Genomic DNA, 20,259 nt, shown 5'->3' on the forward strand with positions numbered 1-20,259 from the left:
AGATTCCACCCACAGAACACTCTAACTGCCCTAACTGCTGGACCCTGCTCCCACCCTACAGAGTAAAAAGCCCAATCTCTGCACAGGAAATCCCACCAATCTCCACCATAGAAAACTCCACCCTGAAAAGTCCTACCTACTTCCCAAGAATCTCTATAAGCTCTGTATCCTCTTCAGTTTGCTACTGTTTCTCACCTGAGCAGAGGCAGCCATCCTCCTGGTTCTTTCCCTTCAGAGCAACACAACACCCAAAGTCAATCAGAAGCTGGTAGATCATAGAAGGAACTCTATGGTGGTCAGGCCAAGAAAAACCTGAGGGAACAGAATTTTTAGGACATACTTAAGCCACATACTCAGGTTACACTCTGATCACTCTGTATCACTTCTCCTGATACAAATTTTTGAACAAAATGCATTAACACTAGATACTTAAGGCCCTCGAAGTGTCAAGCGATCTGTGCCCAGGCTGGTACTCAAAGCATGCATGGATGGATGCTGCAGGCAAAAATATCAAATGTATGGGCAGTGCCTTCAGTGTACATACAATTTAGGAAACTACAAGAGATGTTATTCTCATCACAGACTACCCTCAAAGTTAGAAGCCACTTGCATGTTCCCTGTGATGACAAGAGATGAAAGACTTCATCTCTCCCTCTCTTCATTCTTGCCATTTCCAGGCTCCTGATTCCCAAGAGACAACCAGAGCAGATTCATCCAATCAGTCCCACAGGTAAGTTTCCCACAGGGGCAGTCGTCCAAATCAGAGGACTGGAAGTTAAAATTGCCTCCTGCATGTTGCAATGTAGGAGCCACTGAAGAGATGGAAGATTGCTCCAGCCAAGCCCAGCCACGTCAATCATCAAACTCTTCTTCATTCACATTGTCACTATGAGAGCAGGCTGAATGAGCTCAACAGAGAGGTGGGAAAGCTGAGGGTGTAGGCTGCTTTATAAGCCTTATCATTGAAGTCAGTGGTGCTAAAGGGACAGAGGGGCTTTAACAGGAAAAAAAGGCTTTTAAGAGTAAAATCTTTTTTCTAATTTAGGGGTATAGACAAACACCATTTGACTTTGAACTGAACCGCTCCATTAACACAGATACATATCTAGTGATATCTAGAATGCCATTTGATCCTTAAGGCTCTGCTCCTTTTCTTGGTCTTAATACTGACCAGATTCTCCTGTACCAAGAAATTACTAGACTAATGGGGAAAACAAGCTGTGTTATCAGTGGGATTGTCTACACTGATGGAATTTACAAGTTCCTGCCCCATGTCTTGCCTGTGAAACAAGGCTGGTTCTGGAGTCTCCAGGTCAATTGTGTTCTCTTCTGGTCTTGTCTCTCACCCATAAGTAACGGTTTCAGTGGAGAAAGGTACTCAATCAGAGGATTAATTAGGCTATTTGCCGAATTTTAAAGGCTCACACTGGCATCATCTCCTGATTATTATTTTTTCCCTTTAAATGATGAGTCTCAGCTTCAGTGATGTTGATTTCATTGGTCCGGGTAATGTTTTGGGCACAGAGAGTTTTTAAACCTCTCCAGGTGGTTCTAATATGCAGCCAAACTTAAGATCCACAGCTGAAGGGAATGGTTCTCAAATTGAGCACATCTCCAAAGCACCTAGCAAGCTTGATTATAGGGCCCCACTCCCAGAAAGCAGGTGCAGAAGAGGACCCCCCCCCCCAGTTCTAACGACATGCCCTGCAATGCCAATCCTCCTGGCCCAATTACAATTGCAAAGCACACAGGCTTAAACACTTTTCCCTAAGGTGTTTTTCATTACATTGATCTGGCTGCAAGATGTGCTCTGAAAAGCTGATATCCAATTGTGCAACATCCAGTGAAGTCAGAAAGAACCTTCCTACACCTTAGATTTCAGGGAAGTTCTTGGGTTCTGAATCTGCTCTTATATCAACCTGGTGAATGGACCATACTGTGCTATGGATAATGGGCAAACAGAACAGGTACTACCTCCCCTCCCCCACTGTGCTTTCTGCCCCTGCTTCCTCCTTTAAATGGCCTCCTAATGTATCAGGTGCAAGAGTTTGCTTAGTGTAACCTGTTGTTTGGGTTCATATAGAAGCAAGCACTCGCTCTACCTCCACCCAGTCTATGACTGAAAACCTCACCAGAGTCAGAAACCCTTTAATTCGAGCACCTAAATGAGCCTGGATGGGTGAGCGGTAGTATAAAAGCGCAGTGCTCATATGATGAGACACCTTGCACAGCCTTGAGGCAGGGTGAGGGGCTGGACCTGCCTCTACTAAAGGTTCCTCCCCATGGGAGGCCTGACCTTCTTGTAGGAGGGAATGGGGGGGGGTTGGGACAGGTAGGCCAGAGGGGCAGGGGAGGGAAGAAGAGGATCTTTGATTGGTATGTAAAATGAATAAAAAAATTCTTAATAAAACAAAAGAAAGAAAAAAAAGTACAGTGCCTTTGAAGTCTACAAAGAGGTATCATTGGGACCTATCAAGTATAACAACTTAAAGAGTGGGGCCAGGTGGAGGTGGCACACAACTTTAATCCCAGCACTCAGGAGGCAGAGTTCAAGGCCGGCCTGGTCTACAGAGCGAGATCCAGGACAAACACCAAAACAACACAGAGAAACCCTGTATTTAAAAAACAAAAAACAAAAAACAAAAAACAAAACAAAAAAAAACACAAGTGCCTCTGGGCATCAGCAGACTCTACTGTATCCTCCTACACAGCAGAGGAGACAGGAGCAACTTAGGGGAACAGTGACCTTGTACCTGAACCCCTAACCCATCCACTTGTTTGTTATGTTGAGCTGAACAAAATGAAGTACAGTCTCGGATGAGTATGAGAGGTAAGTGCAATGGAGCATGTCGAGAACCCCAGCACTCAGGAGGCTGAGACAGACGGAACCTAAGATTGAGACCAGCCTGGGCTACACATTGACTTTAAAAGAGCCTGCACTACATAGACTTTTTCTCCAAAGAAAACAAAAGCTGAACATGAGAGAAAGGAAAGAAGGAGCTAGCGATGTTTTATGTACTCACAAATGAGATCCAAAAACCCTGGCCCTAGTCATAGTTGGCTTTCTGTTGCTGTGGAAACACCATGACCATAAGCATCTTGGGGAGGAAAAGGTTTATTTCTTCTTACATCTTATAGTCCATCATGGAGGGAAGTTGAAGCAGGAACTTGGAGGCAGAGCTGAAGAGGCCATGAAGGAATGCTGCCTATAAGCTTGCTCACCTTGCTTTTTATATAATCAGGAACCACCTGCTTAGGGTGGCACCACCCACAATGGGTAGAACCATCTCATATCAATTATTAATCATGAAAATGCCTCCATCAATCTGATGGGGGCATTTTCTCAATTGAGGTTTCTTCTTCCCAGATACTTCCAGTTTATTTCAGGTTGAAAAAAAAATTAATCAACACAGTCCACATCCACCAACCTCAAACAATCCAAGTGAACTTATTTGGCCCAGGGAGGGGTGCCATCTTATGTGCTAGGTCCTAGTCTCCTTACTTCACTTCCCATGGGTTTATAGGAATAAAAGCTTTTACTTACGTTCCAAGGATATCTCAGTTGCAGGATTTGCCTGGTTTTCTCTCTCATGACAGAGGAGAAAGGGGCTCCTTTGACTCACATAACGTGGCACAAATCCAGGATTACCCATTTGACTCCTCTTTAAATGCTTGCTTGTCTCTATCTTAGGGAAGAACTAGACACAACATAGAACCCTGACCCAGCCATTACTGGGGACCTGGCGTTGTGCTCCAAGCTCCACCTGACTCGCCTTACCTGATGACAAATAACTCTGAGAACATTCATGGAACAAGGACTCGGGGTCTCCCAAATGAAACGATAGGTAAACTTGCTGCTTCTAAACCTGATGTTCTCAACAGACCGGCTGCTGGTGGGGACCAAATGCTGTGTGGCTGTCACTGTGATAGCTTACTTCTCTCATCCCACAGAGCCCACTCAGTTTGCAGAGGAAAAGAGGTCATGTAGCAATGGAAAGGGTGACCGTGGGTCGGACAAGTGCCACCACTGGGGTATTTCAAAGCTGGTTTGCCTGAAATGGCCTTGGCCAAGCTGCCACCTAAGTACATTGTTAGCAGAATGAGTCAATGGGCAGTGGCAGGCAGGCGGGCAGGACAGCAAAGAAGAAGATTAAAATAATTACAACTCTAATTGATCAGCTCCGCTCAAGAGGAGATTAAAAGGGAAAAGGCATATTGAAGAAGGCACTCGACATCCGCCCGGGGCCAGATTCCATCTGCCACTGTGGCCAACTCTCCCCTCCCTTCTGGCCCTTGGTCCAGCAGCCCCCACTGCAAAGCCTCATGACACAGCGTTGATGAAAGTCATTCTTTGTGGAAGGCATCAGTCCGTGCTCCCTTGAAGAAACCGCTTTCACAAACAGCAGGGAGGAAGCAGCTTGGAGCAGCAGACAGTGGCCTCCCATTGGCAAACCCCCAGCATGGGGTTGCCAGCAGCTTGTAGAAAGTAGGGAAGGAGGTGCCAAGAGCAAGGCCAGCCCAGGGCAGGGGACCAGAGAAGCAGAGGCAAGATTGTGCCGTGTGATCCAATAACCCCACTAGGCAGAAGCAGTCTGGACTCCAAGCATCCTGTCTAGCTTTTGTACAGCAAATGTCCCGACTCAGCCCTTGGCTTCTTGTCCTTTGGGAGCAGGGCCAGGGAGCACTTTTGCCTTGTTTCTGGCACCCTTCTGAAGGAATCAGAGCTAAGGGCATTACCCAGGGCCTGGGGCCAGAGAGGAAATAGAGAGGCAGATTCAGGAGAAGAAGAAATCCTGGCACTTGCCAGAGCCATCTGGATATATGGAGTCTGGGCAAGGTCAAGAGTGGGTAATGGGTAGGGAGAGGAAGATTTTCTTGTACATGAAAGAGGAACTGAAACTCCATCCCTGTTTGGGCTTGCCTCTAATTTGGGATGGGACACATAGGACCAGAAATCTCCAAGTTTGCTTCTACTCCATATTATCAGGACAGCAGTGGATGTCTGTGCTGGCTTCAGAAAAGGAAGGCCTAGATCATGAGCTCCAGAACAGTGGATAGCCAAGCATCCTCCCCATAGGCTGCAGAAATGGGGAAAATGGGCAGCCAAGTTCCATTCCCCACTTACTGCCAAGTTTAAGCCTGTGCTTCTCAAATTCTAAAGTTCATACTCATCAACAGAGACTCTTTGGAAATGCAGATTCAGAGGGTCCTGGGAAGGGCCTGAGGCTCTTCATTTCATACAAGCTTCCAGGCACTGATGCTGCTAGATGACAGTGTGACTAGCAAAGGTTCAACTGACTGAGAAACAGAAACAACCTAGATGGGATCACTACACTATTGTTAGTGACAAAGCAATGAATGTACAAATGATACCTTTGTCTCTCCTCCTGTAGACGATGGAGTAGCAACTGTATCTTCCCAGCAGGGCTTTCTTGACTTTTTTTTCAGGATCAGAGTCCTGGGGACCAAACTCCAGGCTTTTAATGCACTAGGCAAGCACTTCACTACTGAGTGATATCCATAACTTCTTGGATTTTGTTAGTTAAGGGCAAAATAATTGGTTAGATTGGCTTCAGTAATAATTTCACCCATAGGAGTTAGGGACAGGGTCACCTTCCCCAAGCCTCATGAACCAGAAGGGTTGCATTGACCTACACACTTTACTTAGAAAGTCCTTGGGGATTTTTCTGCACTGAGCCAGGAGAGAAGCTGCTTTTATTACAGGCATCTAATGTGGAAGCAGCCAAGCTGTGTGCTGCTTTATCCCTTTCCAGCTCAGTGAAACCTGAGCTGAGTAGAAGAGAATAAGCACACAAGGCCAGGATGAAGGATTAAGGACTAATATTGACTAAGGCAGCCCTTCCAGTTTGCCAGACCCTCCAATACAGCCGTCCCAGAAGTTAAAAGCAAACTCTCTCATCTATGTAGAGCAACATATTCTGTTCTAGTGTCTGTCAACTTGAGTTGGTCTTGTCGTTTGTACTTCAATACTCTTCCTGGTTATATTGTTCTGTCTTCCTAATTTTACACAGGGATACTGCTCATCACACTGTAGCTCACAGTAGGTCCTTACTAAGTATTTGAGGTATGACTATGTTATCAGTAGCTTTTTCAGTGATGATAGGTATAACCTTTGCCAGAATTATTAGTGGCTGATGTTGCTTTTAGAAGTCACTTCCAATGTGGTAAATGACTCTTGGCATTGCCAGTAGTAAACATATATTGGCACTAAGATAAAGAGTTGGGGGGAAAGATGATGTTCTTGATATACAACTATGGAGCCTCTAAAGAGAAGAGACGACTCAGGAATGATGCCATAGAAATGTAGAATTATGTCAAATTAGATGAGGAAGTCTCAAGTTCTCATATATGTCATTCACATGACATTCTTTGTTTCAATATTCTTTTATCATAAATGATGTGAAAACCTTTTCCCCAAGACCTATATGTCAGCCAGCCACCAAGATAGACCTCACTGGTTTCACCATCCAATATCAATTCTTTTTTTTTCTAATATCAATTCTATATAGATCACCGCTTGAGTGGAATTGGAACTGAGGACACAAAAGATTGTGACATTGACCATAATGGACTTTATGACTTCTTCCTTTCTCTTTCTTATATCAGCTTTGGATGAAGTCAATGGCCATGTTGCAGAGGACACTCAAGCAACTTTATGAAGTGACCCATAAAGTAAGGAGTTTAGTAAATCACTTCACTAGCAGAGAGCATCAGGGGTGTTCTTTGAAACTTTAAAGATAAAAGGACATATTTAGATCAACAAAGAAGGGCAAGTAAGAAGGACAGAAACAAGAGGAGACTCCAAAGGTCTTATCCATGTTTTGTGCCATTCTCTGGAAAGCATGCAAGACTCTTTTTGGCTCACTAGAGATGAACGTTTAGAGAAGCATCAAGTCATGGAAAAAATAAGCCTCAGGGGACTAATGTTCAACCTGACCTTAGTTGATTGGATCAAAGGACCAGAATGCGACTAGAAGAGTCCTAGGATATCTCTCTGGAACACATGGCTTGAGGAGTAAGGTGGCCCCGTAGAGCTAATGACAGCATGTCACTCCACACCATCCACTTATTTCTCTTGAACCTACCCTGCCATGTAAAAAGTGGTAGGGGTTTAACTGAGACAAAGCTGTGAGTGACACATTGAAGCCAAAAAGAAACAAGGCAACCCAGACATGAATAGGCCAGATGTAGGTCCACAGAAGAAAACTATCAAATCATTTTGGGCAGATTGAACTCAGAAGAATCACTAAAAAGATTTGAAGAACTGGATATAGGGCATGACAGGCCATGAGTGGGTCTCAAAATTTAACCTTGGCTGGCCTAGAGCTCAGTATGAAGAGCAGGCTGGCCTTGAAATCAGTGAGATCAGCCTGACTCTGCCTCCTGGGTGTTGGAATTAAAAGCATGTGCCACCCCACCATGTCCAGCTAAAACACTCTTTAAGACATAGTATTTAATTAATTCTTAGATAATTTCCTACAATGTGTTTTAATTCTATTCATCCCTTTAAACCCTAACTCCCCCCGTATCTACCCCTGCCTTCCCACCTGCCTCAAAACTTCATGTCTTTTTATTCATTTTTTAAAATAATTCAGAGGCCAGTTTGTGATGCTCATATATTCATGTTTATGAGATCATCTGCTGAAGCATGATTAATCTACCAGAGGCCACATCCTTAACAAAAACTGGCTCTCTCTCCCCTAGAATCCATCAACTCTCAATAGCTCCTCAGTTAGAAGGGCTTGTGATCTTGTTCTTACTGTGCTAAAGTGTTGACTTGCTTGTTATTGTGCAGGCAATTACAGCTGCTAAGAGCTCATTCATTCACTCTGGTACCCCACCACCTTTTGAACTTACAATCTGCCCACCCTTTCTTCCCTGATAGTCTCTTTTGAGGCGAGGTATTGGGGTGTAATAAAGAAGTCTCATTTGTGGCTGAGCATTCCACTCACACTGATTTTCTGCTCTTTGATCAGTTGTGGGTTTCTGCAATAATCAACATCTCTTACACCCAGAAATTTCTCCCATGAAGTCTAAGTTTCACTCATCTCTGAATATAAACATAAAAATCTAGAGGTCAATCTGATATGTCCACTTAACAGAATAATAGCAGTAGGTTTACATTTGGGGCTTGTGACCTCTCCAACAATAGTTAGATTTACAATTCCAGGTATGTATTTGCCCAGTACACTCCTGTGGTGCGGCCTTCAAGCCTATCAGAAAGTGGTTGGTTGTCCCTATACCCTGTGAGACTATTGCATCCATGGACATATGTGGACATGCTGGTCACTGTTGTAGTTCACAGATGGGTAAGACTGTTCTTGACACCCGTCACTCCCCCAGCAACCTCCATAGCATATTAGCATATTCTAGTTTTATGAAAGCTAATAAGCATAGAAGCAGCTTCCTAGTCAGTACCAACTTGATTTCTCTGTGTCCTATGACCAGAGTGTGTGTTGTCTTCAGTAATATCTTGTATTGTTTAGGAGATCACCAGTACATCCCTGAGCAACCACTCCTAGGGAGGTATTCCATACCTAGCACTGGGATTTTTATTTATTGACCTTTGGCTTCTAGGAGAAAACATAACACATTTTTACTAATTTCAAATAGCTCTTTGTACCTTTACATCTTTAACTAAATCCTCTAAGGTTGAGGCTAGAAATGTAAAATCCAAGGATGGCTTTAGCTAAAAAGAGAGGAGAGGTAGGTTGATGCTAGGTGCCTGAGTGCAGTAGATTGTGCATATAACTTCATCATAGCTGGAACTTTGCTGGTTTATTTTATATGCTTTAAAAACCCCAAGGTCAAAACTGACATTACAAAAATGTCAAAATGCCAGGTTCTCATGGCTTAATCTGATAAATGATATTGAATAACAGATCACTACAACACCCAAGAGCCATCCAACATGATTTTTGATGGGGAAATGATGAATGCCTCCCATGTGAGATGGGGCAAGAGACAAAAATTCCTCAGAATAAATCTGATAGATGATATTCACAACTTCCAACAATAGAAGCAAGAAATTTTACTGAGATAAATTAAAGAGTACTTAACCAAATTAATGGGCTTCCGAGTTTATATTATAAAGAGGCAGATTCTCCCTAACGTGATCTATAAATTTAATGTAATATCAATCAATATGCCAATGGTATGTGAGTATGTCAAAATTTATAAGCTGACTTTAAGATTATAAACAGAGGAAAGATCCCCAAAGCTCAAATAATCTTTTCCCCAAATAATCTTGGACAGAAACAAAATGAGATCATTTATTCTCTCAGATATCAAAATTTATCACAGGGACACAGCAAATAAGTAAACGAGAACAGACTAATAGAACAAAGGCATAGAACAGGGTGGAAAAACACATTTCTACAGATAGAAACTCTGTATGAAATATTAGCAAAGATAATCAGTGAAAAAGGTTCATTTTACATTAAAATAGGTCTAGGTCTAGTGAACATCTCCATGCAATTAAATAAAATATTCACATCCATATGGAAACAGGAAAAATAGTGCATTAAAATCAGTTGAACAATTGTACATGGACTGTAGGTCTAAAAGAGAAAACAATAATGCTTTCTAATAGTAAACAATGAAATATCTTCACTACCCAAAAGTAGGCCAAGATCATTTTAACACTATTCAAAAAGAAAGCACTAGACAAAAGACAAAAATTGCCAAGCTGACTATATGAAAATTAGTAACTTAGGTTAGGAAAAATAAACAACAGTTTAAAAAACTAGACTAAAAGACTAAGGTGGTAAAAGACAAGTCAACAGAATAGGAGGAGATGTTTTCAATACTTAGAACTGATAAGGGGCTATATAAAAAGCTTTTTTGAACCACTAAGTGGCACACAGAAAGCCCAATACAAAAATAGAATATTTGAGTAGGCACATATTTACACAGGAATCCATATAATCAGAAAACATAAAGAGATGATTAACCTCATCAGTGAGTAAGAGATTGTTAATTAAAACTACAAAGGGCATCATTCTAGAAAGATAAAGTTTAAAAGTTCTCTTATGCCAAGTATTGGGGAACTGAAAGAGTACAGGAATTGGTGCAGCCATTTTGGATGACTGACTCAAAGATTAAAGATGCTTTCATGGCCCAGCAACCCCAGCACCACTTTGTTTGTTTGTTTTGTAATAGCTGAGTCCTGGTAACATCTGAATGTCCATGGACAAGGAAATTGATAACAATACTGTGGCATACTGATGCAAGCAATAAAGTGAAGCAATTAAAAGGAACCATGTCAAACAGTGTGTACTGAAAACTGCCAGCCACACAGGAATATAACATGCCATGTATTGGAGATTGAGTTTTAAAAGTTAATATTAACTATGATATAATAATTGTAGATACTTGTTATCTCCAGGAATGAAGAACAAAGAGACATGGATGGAACACTGGACAGAGAGGCATCTGAAATAGTAATTATGTTCCAAGTGTTGACTTAGCTGTCAGATTCACATACCAGATCACTCTGTAGCAATGGAAACAGGGATTGCCATTATTGCACACTTCTGTAAACAATAAAGTATTCATTATGTTTTAAATTAACTTTAAAAATGGCATTCTCATTGTTGAACATATGTGTGAGGGAGAAACGATGCAGGAGACCCGTTCTCTCAGGATTTATTTTCTAATGAAGAGAGAAGATACACAAAACTGTTGAGGAAATAAAATGATTCTCTCCAAAACAAGAAAGGATTTTCAAACAGTTATGAGGATTAGCATTCATATAAAAATAACTATCATCCCATCCAAAGAAGGAACATTAGGGCCTTGAGAAGAGTCCATTATTCTCCAACAAAGAAGTCTTACATGTCGATAAATTTTTATGTATCTTTACACAGAAAAGCTCATGTTGGGCTATCACCATCCTTTCCAAGAATCAATGCACAGGATAAGGAATTTGGATCTCCCCAAAGTCTCATCATTAACCACCCTGTCTCTTGTCTTGGAATTCAGTGTTTAAGGCAAAGGCTCCATGTTCTCTCTTTATGCTCAGCCATCATCAAGACACATCTCTTCACTCCTAGTTTCTTTGACCAGCAGGAAGAGCATCATTCTAGTCACAAGCCTGAGTTCATGCCAAGGTTCCTGTTGAACAACCAAGCCAGCCCAAGTTGCACTGGAGCCTCCTCAGGGCATCTGTGAGCACTAAAGAGTGAACATGCATATATGTGCATATACATGGACCCTGTTCTTCCAGGTTTGTAGGTATCACAGAAGCACTCACTGAGAACCCTTGATCTTGGATAACAAATCTGACAGAATCACTCTTGTTAAATCCAGCAGGTTCTCTCTGCCTAGGATCTTAATAGCTGGAGGTCACAGAAGCAGCCTCATGATACTGTTTTTGAGAATAATAGTGCTTCAAACATTTGGAGCACCATTCCTCTAAAGCACTCTAAATGTTTCCTGCTTGGCACTTCCACGAGTGTTGATAGCTCTTAGCTCTTCAGCCTTCGCAGACACCAAAGAAACAGACTCAGGGTGAAAATTATGGGCATTGTTGAATGCACACAAAAGATACTCCCAGAACACTTGTCAAGCATTGTCCCACAGGCAATAGAGAAGTACTTTCAAACACTCAGCAAGATGAGAGGTCAACAGCAGATTCAGTCTAATTGTCAGTGAGAAACCAACCAATATATTACTCTAGCGAGAAGGAAGCCATGCTTCATGTCCATTCCTGCTTGCTGTAGGGAGCCTGCTGTTTCTCCCAGGGTGTGTGTAGTAGCTTTTATCTGCACTCTTATAGCCATACTTACCGTTCCAGTAGAACCTTCTGAATTTCATAATTGTTCTATGTATACACTAGATAGCACAGAAACTGTAAGCCAGATGTGGCTTGTGAGCCCCTGAAATGTAGCTTATGCAATTGGGAAGTTGAATTTTTAAAACTTTAAATAGAAAGAGCCACATATGTTCGCAGCAACTGCTGTTTGGTTGTGAGCTCGCTAGCTGGCTTACTTGATTTTTAGGCTGAGTCTCATTATATGACCTAGGCTCATTGTGAGCTCCTAGGTGCAAGTGACCCTTGGCCTTGGCATCCCAGGTGCTAGAATGCCAGGTGCACACCATGCACCCCAGTGGCTCCTACACACATGTCCTACCTTATGTCTTCAGTGACAAAAGGCTTCCAGGAATTACCAGGCAAGTGATAAGATACACAGAAAGGCATGTATCTTATGAACAATGGAAGGGTCTCAGAACATACATCTGGCACTCATAGGGCTCTTTTCTCTATTGTCTAAAATGTACCTTTGAACTGCCAATTTTCTTATGATGACCAACCTTTTCTATATGAAATTTTTCATCAAGAATGGGACACTATGAATTCAAACTCTCCCCTCCTGTGAGGCCTCATTCAGACTATAGGCTTCTATTTTGCACTGTCTACTCTAATGAACTTTTAGGAGCAGCATTCACCTCTGCTCCAAAATCCTTCTTCATCATCTATAAATACAGCCTAGCCTCCAAACTTGCCACTGAAGGCTCTTCCAACTCTAATCTCAACCTCTCCTCCCGGCCTCTCAGGTACCAGACATTCACTTGGAGCAGGCTAGTCTTGGGGCTAGCTTCCTTCTTCACTGTTCTGGAAGATATTTCCACAACCCCTGCCCCAACCCTTCACCAAAACTAAGCTTCATTCCTTCTATAATGTTCACCAACTGTTAGGCCCCAGTGCCAGGAGCCAGCATGCATGTATGTCTCTTGAACTAGGCTTTAGCCTCTGGAAATCATTCTTGTGTAGCCCTGGCATGGAGACTAAGGCAGGCTCATCAGCTACTTCAAAGTTTGCCAAAGTCAGGCGGACTGAACAATGCCTTGTTTTGCTCAACCGCATCATTTTAAAGAACTCAGCAAAATTATAAACATATAGATGATCTGGGTAAAAGGCAACTGAAGCATGGTAAGAAGAAAGCTAGCATGTTATTTATGTTTTTGTTTTTGTTGTTGTCTGTTGTTTGTTGTTTTTTGTTTTGTTTTTGTTTTTTGTTGTAGATCAGAGTAGTCATGGCTTTAAAGACAAGAAGCTAACTACCCACAAATGCAAAGACAACTTCCTTGATATTTTAGACTCTCAGAGAAGTCACATCATGGTAGTTTATTAAAGGAATAAAAATTGCATCCAGGAGTTTTATTATTCATGTTTTATGATATTTTTAATCAAAAGACTATTTTCAACTAAAAAGATAGTTTTTCTTCTTGAAGAAAAATAAAAACAACAAATGGTAGAAGGAAGGGAAATAATTACTCATGATCCCATTATCCCTGGAATAGCAATAATGCATGCAAGAGGCTTTTCTACATCTTAAGGTATTTTTTGTTTGCTTTGTACAGCATTTGACATTCTACCTTGCAAGTATTGTTATAGTAGGAGAGTTTTTCTTATTATCAGACACATAGGCATAATTTCACTTTTTATAGCTTTCCCTCAAGAGGATATACTGTTAACTACTCCTCTTTGGTTGTTTATTTAAATTATTTACAATTTGCATTCCTATAAATAAACCTTGAGGAATAGCTTTATGCATATGACTTTTTTCTGTATTTAGAATTATTTACTTACAAAACATCTGAAGATGTAGATTTCCTTGGGCAAAGAATTAGAAAACTTCACTGGCTCTGATACCCACGTGGTACTAACTTCACCACTGTTAGGCTGAGCCCTGAGCCCTAGGAAACAGCTTGAAGAAGACAAGCAAGCAAAGGAGCTATGGATCAGAAACTCTTTCTGCCTGGCCCCATGTCAGTGCTGTATGTCATCATGGATCACAAATGTGCACCTGAGTTCTTCCCATCCCTGTGTCCATCTGCCTCCACAATGAGGTTTGCAAACTCCTTCAATCAAGCTGTGGCCCAGACTCGGCCAATGGATATCAGCATATACAGTATAAATAGGAGTTTGAAAACACTTGCTGATGAAAGCTAGCCTTCTCTGCCTACAGAGCAGAGACCCTGACATAGAAAACAGAAGGAAGACAGGACCTATTCTGGGTGTCTCATGACGCACCAGCCTGCCAATGGCCAAGCACATAAGCGAGGCCATTCTATCACATATTCATCTGGCCACACATACGTGGAAAAGCTGAGAAAACATTAGCAAGACCATCCAACCATCCCAAAGAATCATGCACTAAGGAAAATGCTATTTAAAGTTACTAATTTTAAGGGTAGTTTGTCAGACAATGTGAAGCAATTATATAAATTCTAAGCAGGATAAAGTAATTGTCAACACATCCGCACCATCAAAGTGTCAGAAATGGATTCTCCACTTGGGTGCCTTTGTCTTCTAATTAAGAACCAGTAGCATCCAACTGTCTGCTCAATGATGATATGTTTTTACTAGGTTACATATAGCAACAAATGTATTTTTAACCAAAGTCTGAGAAAAATCTGCTGATTTTCTTCTGAGTTCTCCCTTTGAAGGGATGACCTTTCATTTTTTTAAAATGTCAGTTTTCAGATATAACACAGGCGTCCACTTTCCTTTCAAATTGTCTTAGAGTCTGACTCCCATAAAGCAGTATGTGGAATCATGCCCTGAGTGTGCTGAAGAAAACTCTGGTTTGATCCACCAGACATAGACAACATGCCACCTCCCTTCCCCTGACCTCCACCAACTGCCAGGTCATACAAGCTAAAGGAATTATCATGCTTTAAAGGAGAAAGGAGGCATGGAGTTTGAGCTTGTGACATAGCTAGACCACATGCCACTAGGCAGAACTTGCTGAATTTATTTACTTTTCAAAGGATTATTACACTTACTATTTCTTTATGAAATCCCAGAAAGTAGGCACTAATGCGGAAGGACCTTGGAAGGGGTCTTCTGAAATGGAAAAAAGGGCCCAGTACTGGCCCTCTGTCATTGTCAGCTAGCTCCAAAAAAGGAAGGCTGTGTGTTTTTGAACATGGTTCTCACAGGCTGTCAGCAGGAGTCCCAGTAATTAGAGCTGAGAATGATCATGTCCATGGTCCAAAGAACAGCACATTTCCTTTTCCTAAAATTGATTCATTCCTTGAGACTAGCAAAGCCCAAGTATCAGTTGTCACTCAAAGGCTTTGTGACCTGGAGTATGCCTCAAGGCTCCACCCCCTTCGAAGCCATTGCCCTGCTTCCTGTTTGGGGCTAAGGGAGTATACAAAGTTTTCTAATCCAGAGTTTTGAGTTGAATTTGCATCAGTCAAAACAACTGGAAAGTGAACTTATTCTGTGATTAAAAGTACAATCTAATCCTTTCATCAGACTCCAAAAATGCAACCTAAATTCCTCACTATAAACAGTGATTGTCTGGGAAATTGTCATATAAAACTTGCCTATTTTAGTTATCAGTTGAGGTTTTACTTTCGTCAGTTTTGATTGTGTAACAGTAAGTTTGTCTACAAAGTATAGGCTCAGAAGCTCTCAGGATATACATACTGTAGAATCCATCATTGTCAAAGCCAGCTGCCACCAGTTCCTGTACAATCGCAGAAGTCACCACAACCTTCACAAACCTGTGCATCCTTTGGAAACTTCATTCTAACTCCTTGTTGGTATCCCCTTAATTTCTAGTCAGGGAAATCCATGTCCATCCCCCTCAATCACTGAGTGTTTTCATTCTGTTTCCATGACAGCCAGCTATAAACTTTAATCAATACAGACTTGTTATCATCTTGTTTTGTACATCAGAAGTTGAACATCAGTGGATACAAGTGGACACAAGTTTAAGAAACGTGTTCCTTTCTGGAAGATCCATGGGAAAAACCCATCCCCTTGCCTTTCTTGCTCCTCAAACCATCAGCGTCCTGTCTCCTGAGAACCTCCCCTGATCTCCAAAACCAGCCATGTATCATCTCACTGATACTTCACCTATCATCACACTTCTTTCTCACCACAGCTAAAAAAAACAAACAAACAAACAAACAAACAAATCTAACCTTACAGAGTCACATGATAAGGTCCTCAAAGCTAATCTCAGAAAATCTCACTATATCACAGTTTCAGGTTAATGATATCTATGAAGTCTTAACATGTGTGTGGTAGTTGCTCGCCATTACAAGAATAATTACTTGGGATGATCAACCTACAAAAGGAGCTCATGTTTAGAGGTTTCAGTCCATGATCAGCTGGCCCTGTTTCTGCAGGTTCTGTAATTTGGAAGCACATCCTGACAGAAATGGATGGTGTGACAGACTTTCACCCCATCATGAGCCAGGAAGCAGACAACAAAGAAAGAAGAATCTATCTTTGTGCTACAATGTACTTCAAAGCCATGTCTCTAATGTCCTAAAGACACCCCCATCAGGCCCCACCTCCTAAAGGCTCACTACTTCCTAAAAGCTCTACTCTGGGAAGCTAACCTGTACCTCATGGACCTTTGAAAGAGGCTATAGAACCATGTAAGGTAACATATTCACAGGTTCTTAGGGATTCTGACATGGCCATTGTGGAAAGCTTTGATTCTCTGTAGCATATCTCTGTCCTCTTTAACATCCTGGCAACCATTTGTCACCTAGAAAACTTAAAAGTATTCTAAATGCCTCAAGCACCATCATCCTGAATATAAATGGGAACAACCATTCCTCAACATTCCTTTAATCTGTCTTCCGAAATCCATTGATAATAGCCATTTTTAGATACGTTTTAATTTCCCAACTTGTCTTTCAGAGCCCTCCAACTATAGTCAAGAAATGATGCATGTGTGAATTTTCAAAGATCCAAAGCTGTGAATTATACGTCTTAGAATCTCATAATATTTAGAAATACTAACCGCTTAATTGATTGATCAAAACTGCTTAGTATCGGGTCTAGTTTAATTTGCAAAGAAATCTAAAACAAAAAGACAAAGGTGGTTGGTGATGACTTGGGAAATATCTCCTTGAAATCAAAGGATACCATAGGAGAAAGTGAGCACATTTTAAGTTCCTAAAACACAAGAGTATTGCTCTGCAGATCACCAGAATTAGCTGAAGAAATGGAACCACACAGGACAAGTCCTCAGACAATAATTCAAGAAATAGAGTGGTATGAGAACTGTGAACCAGGAAGACCCTGGTGAGAGTGGAGCTAGGTGCTTTCTCCAAATTTCATGTCTTCTACTTGGCTTAATAGGAAGGCTTTCTCATGGTTTGAAAGTGAAACGTCCTCCACAGTCTTGAGTGTTTGGCCATTTGTCTCGCCACTGGTGGTGCTGCTTTGAAAGTCTGTGAAACCCCTAGGGGGCAGGGCCCTTTGGAGGAAGTGGGTTTCTGGGTGGCCTTGGGTAGTACAGTCTTACCTCTGGGCTCTCTTCACTGAGATGTAAGATAGTAAGGAGTCCCAACTACATTATCTTGGACACCATGGACTTTGTGCTGGTGTACTTTCCCTGGGATGGTGGACACTGTACCCCCAAGCTGCTCGCTAGTGGTGGGAAAACAACAGCAAACCCCTCATCTCTTAAGCTTCTTGTGTCGGCATTCCATCACAGCAGTGAGAACAGTCAATACAGCTCTCTAGCTTTCATGGGAGTTTCCACCTACCATGGAGTTTCTCTTGTGAAGTGAGGTGGTATCACCCCAGAGAATGGCTGTGCTGTATGTGCAGGGCTCTCCACAGGGAGCTGATTCTGCAAAGTTTCAAAGGATGGAACTGGCTCCATTGGAAGGACAAGCATGAAGTTGGGTTCAGTGAAATGAAGACATCTGGGGTGTGAGGGATAGTGGATTGTCCAATGATATTTCTAGACTTTGATCAAAGAGATTATTGCTTTTGAAGTAGAGGGACATCCCACTGACACTGTCAAGGCCAGAAAACACAGACTTGGGGTGCATCTCAAACACCCCAAGTTTCTAGAATGGGATAGACATCTTCCTGAATCTCCAAAGAGACTCAGATGTGAAGAAAGCAGCTGTAAAAATCCTGATAATGGGCTCCGAGCTGGACCACTGGCACACTGGCACACTATGGAGAGGGCTCTGTGAAAACAGTGCATTGAAGTCACCCTCCTCCAGTGGGAAGGCTTTGCTAGTCCCATTTCCAAGCCTCCAGGAGGGTGTCATCAAAAAGCTTTGACAGACACAGAGATGGGTAGGAAGGTAAAGTTGATGGAGTCAGTGGGTCTAGCGACTGCGCTTTATTTAAAAATCAAGGAAATAACTCCGTGAGAGAAGCAACGCTGAGAGAACCCGACAGACCCACTGGGATGCCCTGAGAGAAAACCTCCCGAGTGCTGGCTAGCCCCGGCTCCTCCACATGGTGTTTTTCAGCACTTCAAGAACATAGTTTCTTAGGCAATGATGATGCAGCATTCAGTGAAATGTACACTGCTATTTACTGCCTACATGGCAAGGTGTGTGTGTGTGTGTGTGTGTGTGTGTGTGTGTGTGTGTGTGTGTGTGTGTGTGTGAAAACTGGGCCTAGAACATGGTAAATACTTAAGGAAAGTTATATAACATTGTTACTACATTCATCCTGAGGCAAAATGGGTGCAAAGGTCCTGATTAAAACATTTGTGTTTAAGAACTCTACTCACCCTTTTCATGTATCTATATTTATATCTATACTTATAGACAAACAAGGAAACTTCTGTTCCTTTTCATTTCAAAAAGAAAAAGCGACTTGTATTTTGTGTTGGCCTGGACATGTGATTTTTACCTGGGGGGAATAGAGAGTATATATGGACAGAGAGAAAATATAAGGACAGAGACGGGGATATTTTTGACTGCAGACTATGACTATTGCCTCTGTTTACTCCCAAATACTGTGTGACCAGCTCTTCTCTGGGGCTCAGAACAGTTTGGATAAGTAAGCAGGAGGCATTTGTACTCTCTGTTTGATGGTTTGTGGTCACAGTTTTAGCACGGAACTTTCTCTTACTGTCCTGAAGGTGCATTTCACTCTGAACCAAAGGTCCCCAAACTGACGTATCACAGAGCAGGCCAAAGGGACAAGTGTGCATAAGTTTCATTGATGCCTGAGCAAAACTTCTACATGACATTTTCCAGAGAACTATAGAGCCTTGGGACATTTAAAAAAAATTAATTACATTTTTAGTGTGTGTGTGTGTGTGTGTGTGTGTGTGTGTGTGTGTGTGTACTCATGTCATGGCATGTTTGTGAATATCAGAGGACAATTTGCATTAATTAGTTATCACCTTCTACCTAGTTAGTCCAAGGGTTTGAACTTCTGATTATTAAATTCAGAAGTAAGTATCTCTAGCTGATAAGACATCTTGCTGACCCTGCAACATTTGGGGCAGGGGCATGGGGTCTCACTGTGTATCCCTGGCTGGCCTGAAGCTTGTTAAGTAGACCAGACTGGCCTTGAACTCTCAGAGATCTTCCTGCCTCTGCCTTCCAAGTGCTGGGATTAAGGGTGTGTGCCACTATGCCTTCTCCCTAGAACATTCTTAATAAGGAATATTATTCCAATGACCATTCTAATTAGTGTGTCAGCAACAATTTTCTGGGGTGCAGCAGAAGGGAGTCCTGCTTGTAGCATTTGCCAATTTTTGTGCTGTGAATACTTCTTTCATGACCAATTTTAAGCTACCAGTGGCTCACGGAATTTCTAAAAATCTGAACAAGGAGTTCTGTGAGCCAGAACAAAGGGGCTCACATCACTGAACCTATTGTGGTTTGCCTGTAAGGAAAGGGGATGTGACTGCTGATTGCCTGAGTCTTCTCTCGATTTTCAAAATGTGCTTCCCCTTCATGGTCACTGCATAGGCAGGAATCAGCCTGCTATACTTCCCAGGGGCAGCAGGATTGCCCATAAATAATGACTTAGACTATCCTTTTGCCAATTCCTTTCAACTTACTGGTAATGGTTACCTATGTGGCCACACCACAACTTGAGCTGTTAGCTATTGTTTCAGATAGAGTCTCAAAATTCATGGCACAAAAATGCACATATCTAGCACTCTTATTTTTGTCATCAGCACATGGAAGTGACTTTAGAATATACCTCTGTGCTAGAGAAGCAGAGCATACATGACACACAGCAAGAAGACACAGTCCCCACACGTACCTCTACCCTTTGTTGTAGTCATGGATTTTAGGTTGCACTGTTTTTTGGAGAACCTTCTGTATCCTCTTTCCAAATGGCCCAAAGAGACCAAGAACAGAAGGAGACCAGAAGCAACTACTACTGTGCATTAACAGATTTTTGGATAATCCTAATGAAAAGGGCCACTTTTTTTTCTAATGGGGGAACCAAGCATTCTTTTGGATCAATATTGCTATCTTTTG

The 20,259-nt window shown here is 41.9% G+C and overlaps 1 long non-coding RNA gene across 1 annotated transcript in view; it reads left to right on the top strand.

The window, feature by feature from the left end:
* Positions 1–427: 427 nt before the first annotated feature.
* The window catches only part of LOC143272769 (uncharacterized), a 72,238-nt gene continuing 52,406 nt past the window's right edge, over positions 428–20,259 (top strand). Inside the window, exon 1 of the long non-coding RNA XR_013050356.1 lies at positions 428–730. This is a non-coding gene — a long non-coding RNA (uncharacterized LOC143272769). The remainder of the gene's footprint in view (positions 731–20,259) is intronic.

Source organism: Peromyscus maniculatus, chromosome 4 (assembly GCF_049852395.1).
Source record: "Peromyscus maniculatus bairdii isolate BWxNUB_F1_BW_parent chromosome 4, HU_Pman_BW_mat_3.1, whole genome shotgun sequence".
In the NCBI taxonomy this organism is placed as follows: Eukaryota; Metazoa; Chordata; class Mammalia; order Rodentia; family Cricetidae; genus Peromyscus; species Peromyscus maniculatus.